The 18,030-nt window shown below is 42.1% G+C and overlaps 1 long non-coding RNA gene across 1 annotated transcript; it reads left to right on the top strand.

The window, feature by feature from the left end:
- The first annotated feature begins 1,858 nt into the window (after positions 1 to 1,858).
- LOC129136872 (uncharacterized) lies at positions 1,859 to 17,825 on the top strand. Its single transcript, XR_008538901.1, has 5 exons — positions 1,859 to 2,405; positions 6,485 to 6,545; positions 7,467 to 7,641; positions 7,829 to 7,924; positions 17,315 to 17,825. It is a non-coding gene; the product is annotated as an uncharacterized LOC129136872 (long non-coding RNA).
- The last annotated feature ends 205 nt before the right edge of the window (positions 17,826 to 18,030 follow it).

Here is an 18,030-nt window from a genome sequence, read left to right on the forward strand (position 1 = left end):
TTCCTCCTTTATCGTGATTTTGATACTACAGTGTTTTGAAACCCAGGGGAACACCATTGACATTCCTAGGAGTTAGGAAAAGGAGCTGTCAGTCACAGGGGCCAGGACTGAGGCATTCAGAAACAAAAGGCGGGCTGGGCGCAGTGGCTCACACCTGTAATCCCAACACTTTGGGAGGCTGAGGTGGGTGGATCACTTGAGGTCAGGCCAACATGGTGAAACCCCATCTCTACTTAAAAAAATAAAAATAGATGGGCATGGTGGCATACACCTGTAATCCAGCTACTTGGGAGGCTGAGACAGGAGAATCACTTGAACCCAGGAGGTGGAGGTTGCAGTGAGCCGAGATCATGCCATTGCAGTCTAGCCTGGCTGACGGAGCAAGACTTCATCTCAAAATAAAATATATAAAAAAAGGGAAAGAAACAAAGGCAAGATGATAACAACTGAGGGCTATTGAAATCAGAAAGGGATTCCCCAAATTTAGGGCTATGGTGACAATGTATCCACAATCATGTCAGAAGGTAAGTGGTCCTAATCTTGCAAAGGACAGAATCTATAGAATAGATAATGAACAGTTTCAGAGTATCTTTCTTCTGAGGTGATGAGAGAACATGGGACAGGGTGTTGAAGGTATAACAACAGTAAGGGTCATGGCTTCATGCTAGCCAGGTCTGGAACCTAAAGAAGAAGAAGACCAAAGATTGGAGAAAAGAGCTGAGTTTAGGTATTGTCTGAATCACAGAGAAGAACAAAACTAACCTCTCCTTCCATAGTGATACTGGCATTAGGATTGCCAAATAAAATACAGGATGCTCAGTTCAGTTTGAATTTCAGATAAACAATGAATATTTTTTTCAGTGTAAGTATATCCCAAATATTGCATGTGATTTACTTATACTGAAATATTTCTTGTATATCTGAAATTCAAACTTAACTTGGCATCCCGTATTTGTATTTGCTAAATCTGGTATGACCACTCTATCCAAGATGTCTACCTGGAGTCTCTAAAAAGAAAAGCAAGAAATGGCAGATTATAAGGTGGCAGGTGTATTAGGGTTCTTTAGAGAAACAGAATCAACAGGGTGAATACACTGTGTGTGCATGCACGTGTGTGTGTGTAGCGAGAGAGAAAGACAGAGAGAGAGAGGAAAACAAAAAACAAGAGCGGGGGGAGAGAGAGAGAGAGATTTATTTGAAGGATTGGCTCATGCAATTATGGGGACTGTTAAGTCCAAAATTTTCAGAGTGTACCGGCAGGCTGAAGACCAGGGAATTGTTGACGTTGCAGCTCACAGTCAAAGGCAGTCAGCTGGCAGAATTCCCGCTTCTCATGGCATTCAGGCTTTTTTCTATTCAGGCCTTCTACTGATTGGATGAGGCCCACCCACACCACACAGGGTATTCTGCTTTACTCAAAGTCTGCTGATTTAAATTTTAAAATTAAAATGTAATTTAATTGAACTTAAATTTTAAAAATACCTTCACAGAAACATCATTTGACCAACTATCTGGGTACTGTGGCCTAGCCAAGTTGACACATAAAAATAACTAACACATTAGGGAAGACAGCTGGCTTCCCTAATCTGGTGAATTTGAAGCAATTAACAACATATTCACGGGAATCTCATCACAGAAGGACGTGTTAAATCATAAAGCAAAACAGCAAACACATATACTGCAACAGCACAAGTGCTCTGGGCATATGCCTTGCTAACGGGAACCTTTTTTCTTTTTTGAACCGGTTGCCTAGAGATGCTTTGTTTTGCTTTGCTTTTTTTCCTTTTTTAAAACATTGATCCTTGGATGAAAGGAAGTGAAGGTTACTATTTGTTTTATCTCCTGCTCACAACAGAATGGCTGTGAGAGAAATAGTGAATTTGAAAGGGCTTAGCTTGCTGAAGCCAAGCAGAATTCGAAGTCTCTCTAGATCACTGTAGACAAAACAAGTCGTATGGCCAACACTTACTCATTTGGCCACATAGGCACTTGCTTGGACTCCCAGTCTATGGCTAAATTTAGCAGAACAATTGTCAGCCAGCTTCCCTGTTTGAAGGTGAGAGCTCACGGGGACAGCAAGCTCCCAGCGGATCTTCATTTATTGCTTCATGACAAGAGGTTCCATGCTGACAGCATCTGGGGAAACCTCGCTGGGCCTTGGAGGTCCTTCCTATGGGTGATATGCCACCCACCCTGGGTCGAGAGTCAGAGAAGCGCGGCCGGTCCCACTGCTGGCTTCGCCTGCCTGTTTCCCACAGCTTCCCTCTAGTCATCCACCTACACCTGCTGCCCAGTTCCCTAGAAACCTGCCTAGTGTAAAAGGAAGCAACTCTGGAGAACAGAATGAGAAATCAGAAAGCAAGGCCCTGTCCTCTGAGTTCTCTCCTGGATGGGGACTGAGGAAGGTAAGCCCAAGCAGGGGGTGCTTCTGCCACACCCAGGTTGTGTTTATTTGTCTCTTCTGTAGATTGAGAAAAACATCTCCCTTAGCCTCCAGAGGGAGAAAACAGGGCCATATTTCCCCGAGCCATATGAGGAAAGTGGGTGATTTTGAGCTCTAATTAGAGCTGGCTCTAAGAAAACACACCATGTGCGTGAGAGCTGCTTCTTCTCACATAACCCAATTGAGGAAATTTCCCCAATTAGATCTTGTTTCTTGTCTCTTTTAATCAGCAAGACTTTATACAATGATGCTCCTACTATACTCTCATCCAATTTGCAGATCCATATATAAATAACAATGAGCATAGTAGGAAGTGTTTTATTCTTATTTATTGAGTGCTCATCCACTTCCAGATACTGTCTTGAGGAATTCACACTTACTAACATACTTACTTCTGGAGGTAGGGACTACCATGGCATCTGGCTTCAAAGCTCACTCTGTTCCTCAAGGGAAATCATTTTTTGGACATTTCATAGTAATAACTATTGACATATTAAGTCTTATAAAGCTTTTAAAGGTGTTTTTACGAACTCACCTTCTTTCCTCTTTATTACTACTTCTGAGATAAGGTGGGTTTTTGGTTTTTTTTTTCTTAACATCCTCATCACCTCCATTGGAAGAGTGAGTGAGATCAGACTGGGAGAGGTTGAGGGATTAGCCTGGCCTCTCCTGGGTGTGCAGGTGAGCTGTGTGACTGTACCAGATGCTCTGTCTGCAGAGGCACAGGTCCCCTTGCCTGCAGTCATCCAATGTAGTATCAGAAATCCAGTTCCCATCTTAGTGTCAAAGTCTTCCCAAATGCAACCATAAGCCAAAAATAAATGTATACCTTCCCTCCATAAACCATTATTCCAAATTCTTCTGCTGTTGCCAGTGACAATCATCTGCTTTCTAGTCTTCCAAAGGAAGAATCAAAGAAGATGCTTCCAAAGGAGGCATCAAAACCTAAGAATCATCACTGATAATCTCTCTCCTTCTTGTGCCCATGTCCAGTTGGTTGAACAAGTGCTAACCTAGCAGTACCACATCCAGCTATGATGGGGCAGGTGCAAAGATGGAGGAAGAAAGATGGCCCCAGAGATCACGGTTTTGTAAAGTCATGAAGGAGATAACTGGAACATGAATCATTATCAACTGAGATAGGAAATAAGAGGACACAAAAGAAGTAACATAAAACATTCTTACTAACGTGAGGGACCTCACAGGAGGGCATGTTTACTTCCAAGGGTAGCAGAGAAGAAACAGAGAAGGCATATAGCATCTGAGCTGAAACTGGAAGGACTCAGGACCTACAAAAATAGGGCAAGGCTGATGCTCAGAAGTCGGAGTGAAAAGACAAAGCAATGAATGTTGTATTTTCGTTGATTTTTAGGAGGGAATGAAACTGAAGAAACTAGGGCATAAAGCTAATTTTTTAAAAAACCGTCCATTCTTCTTCTCTGTCTGCGCCATCGTCACTGGGTCCAGGCCTTTATCACCTAAAGCTTAAAATGATACATAACCTCCCACCTGTGCAGAACCGTGCAGGCGACATTGACGCCATCCAGCGCTGGTGCACCCTCAGAAATATTCATAATTTATTGTTAGTCTATGTGGACTGTTCCCAGCACTTCATGTGCTCTCTTCCTTCGCTCAAGTTGCCTAGAAGAAATATTCTACTGAATTGAAAGCCACCGCTTTCCTGTGTGCTCCCATCTCAGGTCTTCTCACCTGCTCAGTCATCATAGAGTATGAGTGTCTGTTCTCTGTCTTGTGTAGTCAACATTTTCCTTACTCCTGGATTCTTTCTATCTTCATTTAAGTATCTCCAAGTCTCTCTCATTAAAAAATGTATCTTCCTTGGGCCCCCTGAGTCCCCGACCTCATCATTCTCATATTCACCCCTCTTCCACCCCACTTCCCAACATGCGTCAGTCAGGATTCTTTCTGCTTCTTCTAATACATGGTATTCTTGTGCATACAGAGAATGCTGTTAATTTATCTTCTTGGCTTACTTTTATTAACTCTTTGGGTTTTAGATTAATGATGAATCTCTGTAAAAGTGCTTAGCTAACTTGGTCCACAATTCCCAGTTTTCCCTGAAGTTTCTGTAGAATAACATTAGCTAGGGACTCCAATAGAAGCAAGCATCACGCATTCAATGTTGATTAATGGTCAATAACATAACCGCATAGTTTCAGAAGTGTATTTTTGGGAGAGACAGACATAGTGTTCACATTACAGATGTAAACACTTGCTAACTACCATATTTCACTGAACAAAATATGGACTTTTTTAACATGCTAATATCTCTGAAGTTAGTCTTTCAATAAGAGGCATTTTATATTGCTAATAGGCAGCATTTTAATAGTACATATATCTTATAGTTGATAATAGCTCAGATTTGATTGATTATATCATGTAACCTTAGGCAAATTACTTAATCTTTCACTGCCTAAGTTCTTACTAAATTGTACAATCTGGTAATACCCAGATCTCAGGGTAGTTATGGTAATTAAAGAAATATGTTATACATAAAGTACCTTAAACAATAATGTCTGGCATGCAGCAATTGCTCACTAAATGTTAATTATAATTATTGCCTTTTGTAGTATTCAGGGACATGAAATGAATTGAACAATATCTGATCTTTCTCAATAGACCATGCAAGAACTGCATCTATTTTATTCTCCTGTATCCCTAGTTCTTAGATGTCTGTCCTATCCTTACTTTTTTTGAGACAGAGTCTTGCTCTGTTGCCCAGGCTGGAGTGCAGTGGCTCAATCTTGGCTCACTGCAAGCTCCGCTTCCCGGGTTCACGCCATTCTGCTGCCTCAGCCTCCCGAGTAGCTGGGATGACAGGCGCCCACCACCACACCCGGCTAATCTCTTGTATTTTTAGTAGAGATGGGTTTTCACCGTGTTAGCCAGGATGGTCTCGATCTCCTGACCTCGTGATCCACCCACCTCGACCTCCCAAAGTGCTGGGATTACAGGCGTGAGCCACCGCACCCGGCCTATATATTTGTTTAGTGTGGAGTTTATGAGGGAAAATGAATACAGTATGATCATCCCTACCCATGTGACTAATTTTTATTCCTGATTTTTCAATAAGAGATTTTTTTGTTTGTATTTCTGTTTTTCCAACAAGAAGTTTCCCTACCGTCAACCTACAATAACTCCACCATCAAAAATCCAGTCCATTCAATCAACAAATACTTCATTTAATATATAAAAATCACAACATCCCAAATACACTTTAAAATACTTCAATAGCACTTTAAAAAATTAAACACAAAATTACCTTTGCTCTTCCAATGTCACCCTCCAAAATCATTGTTTATTTAGTATGAATCTTCCCAAACTATTTTTGCGATACTTTTACAGGCAAGTAGTATGCACTGAGTAAAACAGTGATTGTGCAAGATGTTTAAGCTGTCACGAGCAATGTCACACAAAACCAGGACAAAATCTCACCTGGCCAGTGGCAAAACTACCCAGTCTCCCAGGCTTCTGCCCTCATGGCTTCCTCCTCCTGATAAGGATGAAATCTGGAGAAAGTTAGGTGCACTTATTGCATACTTCCTCCATGGGTGAAAGCTCTGGAAAAGGCAGAGATATTCTTGAGAGCTCAGAAGGGTCAGTGCATCCAAAGCACACTCAAGAGGCTCAAGCTCCCCACCATGTATAAAATTTTAAATGCTCTCTTCTCCCATCTGCCTGGGATTAACATCAGGCACGCTCTTCTTTATGGAACTACAAATTTTTCAACCTCTCTAGATGGCCATCTGGCAAAATGAATCAAAATTCAAATGTCGACAACTTTTGATCCAGCAACTGCACAGGCAGAAACTGATTTAAAGAAATAAAAAGACAAGTGCAGGAGTGTGTACGTAAGAATGTTCAGAGCATTGCTTTTATTTTTTTAACATTATTTACTTATTTATTTCAATTAACAAATTAAAATTGTATATATTTATCATGTACAACAGGTTGTTTTGAAATATGTATAGATTGTGAAATGGCTCAACTGAGCTAATTAACACATGCATTACTCCACAGACATCTTTTTTTGTGGTGAAAACACCTAAAATCTACTCTCTTGGCAAGTTTCAAGAATACGGTACGTTGTTATTATCTCTAGTCGCCATGTTGTACAATAGATCTCTTGTACTTAGCCACCTGAGTGACATTTTATATCCTTCTACCAAACTCTCCCCAATCCCCACCCCTATCCCAGCCCCTCCTAACCACCATTCTACTCTTTACTTCTGAGTTCAACTTTCCACAGCATTGCTGCTAAATAAAAGATATCAAAAGCTGAATTAACCACTGATAGGGGTGTTATTAAATTATTGTAGATTTATGCAAAGACCATTATGTGTCATTTTAAAACAATGAAAAAAGGCCAGGCATGGTGGTTGGCGCATGCTTGTGATCCCAGCACTTTGGGAGGCCCAGGTGGGTGGATCTCTTGAGGTCAGGAGTTCGAGACCAGCCTGGCCTACATAGTGAAACCGTGTCTCTACTAAAAATACAAAAATTAGCTAGGTGTGGTGGCACATGCTTGTAGTCCCAGCTACTGTGAAGGCTGAGATAGGAAAATCACTTGAACTGGGAGGTGGAGGTTGCAGTGAGCCGAGATGATGCCACTGCACTCCAACCTGGGCGACAGAGACTCCATCTCAAACATTAAATAAATAAATAAAATTTAAAAATAAAATAAAAAATGATAAAACAGGTCTATATTGGTATAAATTTTTTTTAATGTTAAGATATTTTTTGTTTTGAATTACAGATTGTCCTTTTCAGAATTTTATACACAAATATGTAAACATGGAGTAAATTCTGGAAACAGATTTCAAAATGTAGCGGCGGTGGTCTCTAAGAGATTACTAGGTGATTTTTTTCTTCTTTATAATTCACAGTATTGTCTGCTTTTTTTAAATGGTCATATTATCACTTTTATAATAAACTGAACTATTTTAATTTGGGAAAGTGTAAAGTCTGTCTTCACTGTGTTTTCTCTTTACTTATCTCCCAGTTTTATGTGGTCCAGAGAGGCTGCATCAGTCTCAGGCCCCTAAGCCTTGCCTGGTTCAACAGTATTATTTCACTCACGCTGGTCACCCCATTGTTAGAAAGAGCAAGGAAAGGAGGATGAGAAAGGAAGAGAAGGAGGGAGAAAATTGTCCCCAAGAAAAGGAAACTATTGTCTGGTAAGATTCAACCCACTTTTCTTGTTAAATGATGTGAATTCAAATTGTTGATATATATCACCAACTTGACATGTGAAACTATTATCTCAAAGCATATTATAAAATACTATATATGAAAACATTGACAAATATACTGTAGTTGATGAGTACCAGATACGATTATTGTTCTTTTCATGTGTGATTACAGGTGATGGACAGATGGTTTCCTCAATTTATATAATTTAAGATACAGATCATTCCCAATACAACTTAGAATCTCATTAGTCAGTACAATTTTCTGAAGGTAAGACTGTGAGTGTCACTCTTTCTTGTTTAAGTGGAAAGGGGTGATTGATTTCTGGCAGACTTGTTTTATACAGTTTGCAAAATCTATTCTGGATTGGTTTCTGTGTTCCTGTGTTTTGTAGGGTTGTTATTATCACTTGGAGAAAAAAGTCCCAAAAGAAAAGCCTTGTAGAATCTAAAATGTAGGATTTTTTTTTTTCCAGATTTTGCCCATTTCTGTCTCATACTGCTGATAGGCAACTGAGAGGCCCTGAAGACAGGGTGTTCTAAAAAAAAAAAGTTGTTCTTCCCCCAAATCTATGACAGCTGAAAGAAAACCCACTTTCTACCTATATCCCAGCATGGAAAAATGACAGCTCCACCTTGACAGAAAGGCCAGGATTCTATGAAAAACTAAATAGCCTACTATCTCCAGCTATTTCAACTCTGTCCTTCCTACACATTTGGCTGTTTGTTTATTTTTGTCAGAAAGACAGACTCAGTCTTTTGCCAGAGAATTTTCTAACATCCTGCCACCAACATCTGCACAGAATAGAATGCTTTGGAAGGTTAGATGAAAAGAAAAAAAAAAAAAACTCTCTCTGAAAGGGGTGAGAAAGATACTAGTGTTTCTGTTTGAAGCAACAGAATGTGTAAGAGTAAGTGCCAACTAAACCATATCAATGAACCCTTGTGCCTGGCCAAAGCCTCAGGCTGCAAAGGAATCTGAGGCCGCTTCACAAAGGTGAAGGAGACATGAAGTGACTTCCCGCCGTGGCCACGCAGAACGATTCTGGATAGAACAACCATTCTGCGGGCACTCACTCTCCTCCTTAGGTAAAATACTCTGAAATTGCACTTCAAAGCATTTCTCACTTTTTATTGCTTTTCTTCTCCATCAGATTATAAATTCTAGAAAACAGAAAATATGGCTAATATATTCTCCAATATAGACTCAGTGTCTGCCACAGAGTAAATACTAAACAAGAGTTGAAGGAAAGAGGAAAGGAAGGAGGAAGGGAGGGAGGAAGGAGGAAAGGAAGAAAAGAGGAAGGGGAGAAGGAAAGGATTTGTGTATTTATCCAATTATATTTCCTCTGCCATCCACACCAGATTGCTTGCTTTTTGAAAATGCATCACGTTGGCCGGGCGCAGTGGCTCACGCCTGTAATCCCAACACTTTGGGAGGCCGAGGCAGGCAGATCACGAGGTCAGGAGTTTGAGACCAGCCTGGCCAACATAGCGAAACCCCATCTCCACTAAAAATACAAAGTAGCCGGGTGTGGTGGTGGGTGCCTGTAGTCCCAGCTACTGGGGAGGCTGAGGCAGGAGAATCACTTGAACCCAGGAGGTGGAGGATGCAGTGAGCCGAGACCACACCATTGCACTCCAGCCTGGGTGACAGAGTGAGACTCCATCTCAAAAATAAATAAATAAAAAGAAAATGCATCACGTCATTCTATGCAGCACCTAGCACAGTGCCTGGCAGGGAGTAAAACAGTCAATAAATGTCTGCTGAATTCAGCAGATTCTTTAGTGCTCATTAGGTTAACAATAGACTAAAATTGATACCATGGTTTAAAAGAATGCTAATATAGACACGCTTATAAATAAGCACTTTCAATGAATTAGTTTCATAAAAAGAAGTTTTTGATCCATTCTGATAGCTAATTATTTCTGTCACTAAATCTACATGACAGGCATATTTCTAAGGCTGGAGTAAGTGGCCGTCAACATGCCAGGATTGGATGGGTCAGTTTTGCACAGGCAGGCCGATTGCCTGTTCCAATCGGATTTGCTCTGGGCATATCAGTTAGGAGAACGCTTGGAGGGCTAGTTCCATTGGCCCAGAAAGATTATGCCTCAACTCAGCTGTTGTGATACTTTAAGATTATTCTGTTGTCCGAGGTGGAATGACCAGCTCCCACAGTCCCCTCCTGGGAGGACAAACCCATATTAAGATGCTGTGGGAGAGGGAAGATGGGAAACCAGTATCAGATCCTATCTTCTCCCCAAAGCTCACACTCACTGCTGCTCAGAGCTATCACTACAGCTAGATGAGCTATCTCTAAGCTACAGCATGGATGAGAACTATCCAGGTTCAAATTTCAGCTTTACCCGGCTAGATGAGTGCTTTGAGCAGGCCAGAGTATCTTTCTCAGTTTTCCAATCTGCAAAATGGGAATAAGTAATCCCTGTCTCAAGAATAATTGTAGCAGTGATTAAATTAAAGTGAGCTCCAGCATTGTCTCATGTAGCATTAATCGCTATGCACAAGCGTTGCTGCTAGACGTCTCCAACGAGTCCTTACTGAGTGTCAAGAATTTTGCTAAGCACTTGAAGTGTGTCTAAAATCCACAACAAACCCATAAAGAAGGTCATAGTACTAGTAGCAGTACCTTCTACAGATGTGGAAATTCATAGACAGATGTGAAAGACACATGCTCCACACGAGAAAGGTGGTGATTTTATTCTGGTGATTGAAATCAGGAGAATGACTCAGAAATAGCTCAAAGGAAAGAAAGGAGCCTGAGATCCCACACAAGCAGGTAGACGTGAGTCCTGTGGGAATCTGGAGGAAGAATGGACCAGAGACCTGTCACTGAGGAGAGGTACAGGAGGGGGACATTTGGAATATATGGTGAGCCATTTCCCGGCACAGAGAAGTGGTGGAAGTTCTCACTGGTGCTGTTTTCCCGAAAGCACAAGACTGAGGTAAAGTCCAGTGTTAAAATTCATGGGTCTGTAATCCCAGAACTTTGGGAGGCCGAGGCGGGCAGATCACTTGAGGTCAGGAGTCTGAGACCAGCCTGGTCAACATGGTGAAAACCCATCTGTACCAAAAATAAGAAAATTACCCAGGCGTGGTGGCATGCGTCTGTAATCCCAGCTACTCGGGAGGCTGCGGCAGGAGAATCTCTTGAATCCAGAAGGCGGAGGTTGCAGTGAGCCAAGATGGTGCCGCTGCACTCTAGCGGTTTTGGCAAAACAGCAATTATTTGTTCACCCCAATCTAATAGTAGTGATAGTAAATAGAATCTTAACAATGATGGCAGTGCTAATAGGAAACAGCTATTGATGGTTTGCTGTGTGACATGTCCCTCATACACTAAAACCTTTACATGCTTTATAAACATGTACAATAACCCTGTAGGGAAATTTCCTAATGATTTTTCTGTTTTACGGGTCAAAATGTCAATTTTCACAGAGATCAGATGAAACTCATCCAAGTAAAACTGACACGAAGTGGAAGCATTGGCTTTGCACCTGGGCTCTGACTTCCCATTGGATTCGCCCCGGACAACACAGAAGAGTTTCCATGCAATGAGACCTCTTTATATGTTCAGCAGTGAAACAACTCTCTTGATGAGAACAAGAGAGTTGTTTCGTTGCTGCAGTTCTGTTCTTTTCTTTCGTTTTTTTTTTTCCTTTTTCTTCTTCTTTTTTTTTTTTTTTTTTTTTTTTTTTTTTTTTTTTTTTTTTGAGGTGGAGTCTCGCCCTGTCACCCAAGCTGGTGTGCAGTGACGTGATCTCGGCTCACTGTAACCTCCACCTCCCGGGTTTGAGCAATTCTCCTGCCTCAGCCTCCCATGTAGCTGGGATTATAGGTACCCGTCATCATGCCCAGATAATTTTTGTATTTTTGTAGAGATGGGGTTTCACCATGTTGGCCAGACTGGTCTTGATCTCCTGACCTCAGGTGATCCGTGCACCTCAATATCCCAAAATGCTGAGATTACAGGTGTGAGCCACCGTGCCCAGCCAGTTCTGCTTCTTTTCTTTTCATTTTCTTGTTTTAACGTATAGCATCACACGACGTGCCTGAGTCTTCCAAGACCCCTAAGTCTTCCAAGATCTCTGGTTAGGGATGAAAACTTACATAATAGTGGCTTTAAAGATTAAGATGGTTGTAATATTGATTTTTAAAAATGGCTAGAAAAAGAGGTCAAATATACAGGAAAGTCAATCTAGAGAATATCTTTACATTGATTTCCTGATGCGCTACATATCACTGCATGCATTGAAACCTGGGATACACAAAAAAGTTATGCTGAGGTATCATCTCTAAGAATTCAATACAGGAGTGAGGTCGAGATTGCCTTTTGAGAGTAAATCCAGAAGCCAACTTAATAGATCAGAGCAGAATTAAGGCAAAATTACTTTAGGATAATGGAAGGTCTCCCTGACCAGAGCAAACCTGAACTGAAGGAATTAGCTTATTAAAGAAACAATGTGTCTTTTAAAAAGAGAAAGAAATAGAGAGTAGTTAAAGCAAAGTGAAAAGGCAAACACAGACCTGTTCCACCCAAGCCTCGTTCGGGGAAAGAATGTGGTTTTCTATAGGTACGTGAAGTTTATGCCCTTCAACATCTGATGCCAACTAGTTAAACTTTCTCTTATTTCATGCTCGCTATGCATATTAAAGGCGATCAATAAAAATCTTACTGTCGGCCGGGCGCGGTGGCTTACTCCTGTGATCTCGGTACTTTGGGAGGCCGAGAAGGGCGGATCACCTGAGGTCAGGAGTTCGAGACCAGCCTGGCTAACATGGTAAAACTCCATTTCTACTAAAAATACAAAAAATTAGCCGGGCGTGGTGGCACATGCCTGTAGCCCCTGTAATCCCAGCTACTCAGGAGGCTGAGGCAGGAGAAGAACTTGAACCCGGGAGGCAGAGGTTGCAGTGAGCCGAGATCTTGCCATTGCACTCCAGCTTGGGCAACAAGAGCGAAACTCCATCTTAGGAAAAAAAAAATCACTGCAGATAATTACACAAATGATTTGTACATATCTTATTTTGTTCAGACTCATTAAAACATATAAATGTATATTCATTTACATTGAAGTTTTCACTAATGGTTGCACTAGCTGGACCTTGCCATAATATTTCTTGCATTAACACACAGATGACAAATTATAAATGGTCTGTTTCTTCCTATTTTGGTTAAGTCAGAGTAAAAATTTATTAACTCCTGTGAAACAATTTAATTCAGAAAAGGTAGTTCTAGAGTTTTCTCCTTGGTATTTCCTGTTGTCTCATCAACAATTAATTTGGAAAAAAAAGTGTTAAAGATTAAACTATTTTGTATGAGAGTATGAACTGCTGTATTTAGAATTTTGTTGCAAACCCACCTTTAACTAACAGTGTTTATGATTAGAAGGAGCTTGTTAAGACGGCATCCCACCCCTACACAACCCAGGGTGGACATTGCCTGCAAGTTCCCATTAGCAGTGAAGCGCTGGTGCCACATCTCCTGGCATCTCTGTTGGAAGAACTTCATACCCTAAGCCAAGGACGCAGGGTGTGCTGGGTCCTTACACTCCCCTATCCCTGGGAATGGGGTGAGGTACTCCAGGGGCCCTAGGACAAATGTTCACTGAGTAAAGAAATGCCCTTAGAATTCTCCGGCAGCAGTGCCCCTCTTTCAGGCAAGCAAGGAGAGGCCTGTCTGGGGTCCTGCACTGTAGAGTGACTCATATCACACACATGCACACCCCTATACACACACCTACACACACACCCCTACACACACACCCTAACACACACCCTACACACACATCTACACACACCCTACACACACTCCCCTAACACACACCCGATGCACACACACCCCAACACACACACCTATACACACACACACCCCTACACACACTCCCTAACCACATAACCTACACACACACCCCTACACACACACCCACACCCCATGAACATACCTACGCACACGCATACCCTTACACACACACCCTACACACACACATCTACACAACCCTACACACACTCTCCTAACACACACCCTATGCACACACACCCAAACACATACACCTATACATACATCTATACACACACACCCCTACACACACTCCCTAACCACACACCCTACACACACACCTCTATGCACACACCCACACCCCTATACACATACCTACACACACACCCTCACACACACATTCTACATACACACATCTACACACACCCTACACACACACTCCTAACACACACCCTATGCACGCACACCCCAACACACACACCTATACATACACCTATCCACACACACACCCCTACACACACTCCCTAACCACATGCCCTACCCACACACCCCTACGCACACACCCACACCCCTATACACACATCTACATACACACAGATACCCCTACACATACACACTCCCCTAACACACATCTTACACACACACCGCTACACACACCCCTACACACACACCTACACACATAATCCCCTACACATATACCCTAATGCACACCCTACACACACACCAACACAGTCCCCTAACATACACCCTATGCCCACACACCCTTACACACACACACCCATACACACACACCCATACACACACCTACACACACACCCCTATACACACACCCTAACACACACTGTACACACACACCAACACACACACTCCCCTAACACACACCCTATGCACACATGCCTATACACACACCTACACACACACAGCCCTACACTCACTCTAACACACACCACACAAACACCTCTACACATACACCCGTACACACACACTCCCCTAACACACACCCTACACACACACTCCTACACACACACTTCCCTAACACATACCCTATGCACACACACCCCTACACTCACACATGCTCATACATACACTTACACACGCACATAGCCCTACACACAGTCCCCTTACACACACCTGTACACACACACCACACATACACACCCCTACACACACTTCCCTAACACATACCCTATGCACACACACCAACACACACCCCAACACACACACCTATACACACACCTACACAACTTCCCTAACACACCTCCCTACACACACACACCTATACACACCCCTACACAAACATATCTACATACATACACACCTACACACTCCCCTACACACACAACTTTACACACACCCCTACACATACAAACACCCCTACACACATATCTACATACATACACACACCCTTACACACACACACCTACCTACATACATTTACATACATACACACTCCTACACACATACCCACCTGCACACACAACCCTATCCACACACCCATACAAGCACAACCCCCTACACACACACCCCAATACACAACCATACACACATACACCCCTACATACATACTCATCTACACACATACACATCTACACACACATACCTATGCAAGCACATCTACATATATACACACCTACTGTATTAGTCTGTTTTCACGCTGCTGATAAAGGCATACCTGAGACTGGGCAATTTACGAAAGAAAGAGAGGTTTAATGATCTTACAGTTTCATGTGGCTGGGGAGGCCCCACAATCATGGTGGAAGGCAAGGAGGAGTTAAGTCACGTCTTACATGGATGGCAGCAGGCAGAGAGAGAGCTTGTGCAGGGAAACTCCTCTTTATAAAACCATCAGATCTCATGAGACTTATTCACTATCATGAGAACAGCACAGGAAAGACCTGCCCCCAGGAGGAGCAAATCATGTCTTACATGGTTGGCAGCAGGCAAAGAGAGACGGCTTGTGCAGGGAAATTCCCCCTTATAAAACCATCAAATCTTGTGAGACTTATTCACTACCACAAGAATAGCATGGGAAAGACCTGCCCCCATGATTCAATTGCCTCCCACCAGGTCCCTGTCACAACACAAGGGAATTCAAGATGAGATTTGGGTGGGGACATGCACAAACCCTATCACCTACACAAATGCACAGCCCCCGCCCCACAACCCTACACACACACAACCCTACAGGCACACCCCTACACACAAACACATTCACACAAAGTTATACCTGAGAACATGAGCACCCCTGCCCCTGAAAACCCAACATTCTGTGTTGGGGCAGTGCTGCCTGTGACCTTCCACATCCATTCTCATGACAAAGGCTGCACAGACAAAATTCAACTCTTGCCCACATCTCTTTCCCTAATGCCCTCTAAACAAGAAGAGATCATGTCCAGATGAAGAAAAAATTTGTGTTGTGTCCCTGTCATGTCAGACACGGGTCTTGCTTAGATGTGCAGCATGATTTAAGTGGCCCTTGGATGAGAGAAATGACAAATTAGCCAGCCACACCTGGCTGCTGCAAGGTTGCTGCAGACCTGCATAGTGGAGTCTTCTTCTCCAAGAGTGCTTTCTTCCTGCTGCTCCATTTTGTGGGTCTAAAGGGCCTCAAACCCTTGCCCAGTCTTCCCAGCAGCTGCAGAGGACAGCTGCAGAGGAAAAATAGTTTGCAATACTAAAAAAATTCACGTTACTATTCAATTTATATGCTATGCATTTTTAATTTTTAGTCATCTAAATATTGCTGTCCATGAAGAGAACACTGTATTAGTTTGTTCTCATGCTGTTAATAAAGACACACCCAAGACTGGGTAATTTATAAAGGAAAGAGGTTTAATGGACTCACAATTCCACATGGCTGGGGAGGACTCACAATCATGGTGGAAGGCAAAGGAGGAGCAAAGGCATGTCTTACATGGCAGCAGGCAAGATAGCTTGTGTAGGGGAACTCCCACTTAAAAAACCATCAGATCTCGTGAGACTTATTCACTATCACGAGAACAGCATGGGAAAGACCTGTCCCCTTGATTCAATTACCTCCCACTGGGTCCTTCCCACAACACATGGGAATTATGAGAGCTACAATTTAAGATGACATTTTGACGGGGGGGACACAGCCAAAGCATATCAAACAACCAGATGCTCACAGTGCTAAAGAAATTACTTTGTCTTCAGTAGCTTGCTGACATCATTAATATTGTAGATTTGCATATGCTGTTTACTTTGTGATTATGAAAATATATTTGTGAGGGAATGGGATATAGAATATTTTTTACTCAATGAAATTTTGGTACATAACCTGAAATTATTAAATGTACAATATGTGGGCCCTCACTGCTACTTTTGCCCTGTATCTGCAAGGCCCATCTGTGATGATGGTGACTTTTATAAGCAGAGCATTCCCTGTTCTCTGTTTGCAGTGTTTGCTGCTAGAACCTTTCAACTTGCTCTTACATTAAGATAGTTGTTGATATGTCTTTATTTCCCCCTAAGATTATTTTCTTTATAATTGAAAGAAGAGCTCTCAAACATAGCCCTCATAGAGCTAAACAGAGCAGATGACCATTAGACCAGATGCAGCTGTCATATGTATGAAGTCTGGCCCTTTTTTTATGGAGGGAAAAACAAGTCAAAGTTACTGATATTTACAAATTGGAAAAGTTCGCAACAACACTAGAACATTAGATGATCTGAAAACCCTGGCATTTCTTCAGAGCAATGATAGGCAAAGCTGAGTCTCAACTGACTCTGTCTGAAGAAGGGGCCTGCCATTTGTCACAGACTCCACTGCTTCCTTTTTCCAGACACTAAGACCATTGCTGTTTCTCACCATTCTTTCATTGCTGTTCATCAAACAACAGGTTCAATCTTTCATTTCTATTCTCTACCCTGGCAAGAACGTTGGAGCTTACCATCATAAGTGACAGGAATGAACATTGGAGCTTACCATCATAAGTGACGGGAATAGCATTATCTCCAAACCTGAGATCCTTCCAATGGGAATTCTACAACTCCTGGGAGTTTATGATTTACACGTGTAGACAATGTCTGTACCTATACTCAGAGATGTAGACTGGCCTCAATAGAGTTCATTGAGCTAAAACAATACTAGGTAAACAATGGAATTTATTTTCAAGACTGAACTCAGTTCTCATCAGTTCAAGGTTAACCTCAACAAAATGAATCCAGTAATGGGAAGAAAATGAAAAAAACAAACAAACAAAATGAAATGCCTGCACTACATATTTAGGCCCAGCTGACAGAATCTCAACACTGAATGATACTGATAAATAGGTTTCCTTGTGTATCCAGTGTGAAGTCTTGGTTGTTATTCGTTTTCCAACGAACATTAAAGTCAACTTTGGATTCTCTGCATTTCTAAAGTCTGGAAATGTTTTATTCCACTCAGTGGCAAAACACATCTCAGCTATTGAGTGTTTGCATCTGAGATCTGGAATAAGCAGAACTGTGGTTTGTGTACTTGCATCTGGGAAATGAATCAGAGCTCCTATTAGACATGATTGCCCTTATTAGTGGATGTGACTTTTCAACCAGGCCTTTGGGGGTTTTATGACTA

The sequence above is a fragment of the Pan troglodytes genome, chromosome 14 (assembly GCF_028858775.2).
Source record: "Pan troglodytes isolate AG18354 chromosome 14, NHGRI_mPanTro3-v2.0_pri, whole genome shotgun sequence".
Classification (NCBI taxonomy): Eukaryota; Metazoa; Chordata; class Mammalia; order Primates; family Hominidae; genus Pan; species Pan troglodytes.